Source organism: Galeopterus variegatus, unplaced genomic scaffold (assembly GCF_000696425.1).
Source record: "Galeopterus variegatus unplaced genomic scaffold, G_variegatus-3.0.2 Scaffold1572, whole genome shotgun sequence".
NCBI lineage: Eukaryota > Metazoa > Chordata > Mammalia > Dermoptera > Cynocephalidae > Galeopterus > Galeopterus variegatus.
The window spans coordinates 75,714-77,594 of NW_007727683.1; positions in this window are offsets into that span (position 1 = coordinate 75,714).

A 1,881-nucleotide genomic window follows, 5' to 3' on the forward strand; every position below is an offset into this window, starting at 1 on the left:
CTTAAAAATATAACATTTTATGACAATAATATGTATAATCTTTTGTATAAATATATTGTTCTATGCAAAAGGGGTCTTAGAAGAATTTGTCTTAGTTTAGCCCTACAAAAAAATAAAAAGCACTTGATATGAATATAAATGCAAAATAATTTCTTCATCTATTGTATTTTAGACTTTAGAAATGACTGAAATCTATTCGCTTTTCCTCAGTTTGTGAACATGTACATGTAGGTTCAGACATATGAATAGAAATCACACCAAATTCACAGCAGCAACTGCACCCATGCCATTAAATCCGTTTTGTTCCCAAAATGTATAGAATTAGCTCCAAGCCTTTTTTCAGAACACAAATAACTAGAGTAAACCTATGGGAAAATTTAGCGGTTTTTTTAATTGCAGAATTAGAGTCTTCTGCAAATTCTTTAGTGTGCTTTCTATAAACACATTAAGTGCTAGTGTAGAAAAATTAATGTCACTGATGAGAAGTCTGACCATGAAACGCACTGCTCTACAATAAATACTGCTATTTCCTTTATTAGCCCTTATATCCCACACCATTAAATAAACCAATACAATGTGAAGAAAGTGGAATATAGTCATGTCTTCTAAGTGCTGAAATATAAAATGTTGAGGATTATCAAAAGTGTTTTATCACTCTGTCATATTCTAAGTCCTATCATAAGGCCTAAATTTATTTTCCCTAATTCAAATTGTTGCCTAAATTGTCTACATTTTGAAATATAAGCAAAGTAAACTTTCATTAGCATGATCCAGGGATTTTGCCCCTTTGCTGTGAACTATTTTCCCCAACAATGATAAAAAAATTCCTTTTGCCATAATAGATGGAGGAAACAAGAAGAATTCTTCAGTAAGTGCAAGAGATATGACCAAGACTGAGCCAAACTTTGAAAATAATACTGAGAAATAGTGAACTTAATGAAGGATAGAAAAACTGGCTACCTCTTGCCTGGGACTGAGTCCCCAAAGGTCTAAATTGACATACAGGAAGATGCAGGAAAAATGTGTAAGAACCAATAGAAATAGCATGAAAATAATGCATTTATAAACAAATACTCTTGGGTGTTAAACGATCACTTTGTTGACTCATACAGCTGTATACTATCCAGGGGAACAAATTAGAGTAATTTGTCATTTATGCATTATCTGGCTTTAATTATAATCTGTAAAATTGGGAAAAGTGCATGTGAATCCATACATAGGGTTAGTTTTATTATGTAATTATTGAATACTACATTAGGGTAGGCTAAATAACATCCAAGCAAGTAATTTACTTTTTTCAGTATATGATAGTTGTCTCATACATTGATCATAAGTATATTTTTAAGGAAGCATTTATTATTTTGGTAGTTCTGTATGAACTAGTGGGAATCTCTGTAGTCATGCTGCACTTTTAAACCATGTAAACTAAAGTGCAAGTACCCTGCAACTGTAGCTATAACACATTTGCCTAAGATGAAGGGAATAAGAAGACTTAAGCTTATTTTCTTTCAACCATAAATATATCTAATTAAATAATATTTCTACACTTGCTATTTTATCATTTTCATTTTAAATTACTGCCTGATTATCTCCAGAAAACATGCTTGATTACGCTCTGGGACACTTTTATGTATGTTCAAGTTTTATTGCAAATGTTTAAGTATTCATTTAATTGATTCATAAAATTTCCTTTATCATCAGTTTATAGGTAAGGAAAATTTTGAATGTCTCTTTCCTGTACATTTGCTTTTGCAACTTTATAAAAAAAATTACGAAGTTCTTAGGATATCTCAATAACATGCTCAAGTAACAATTTCATGTTCTTAGTTGTCCAATCACCCCTTGCTTATAAAATAATTGCAATTATAAGGCTATTTTGCC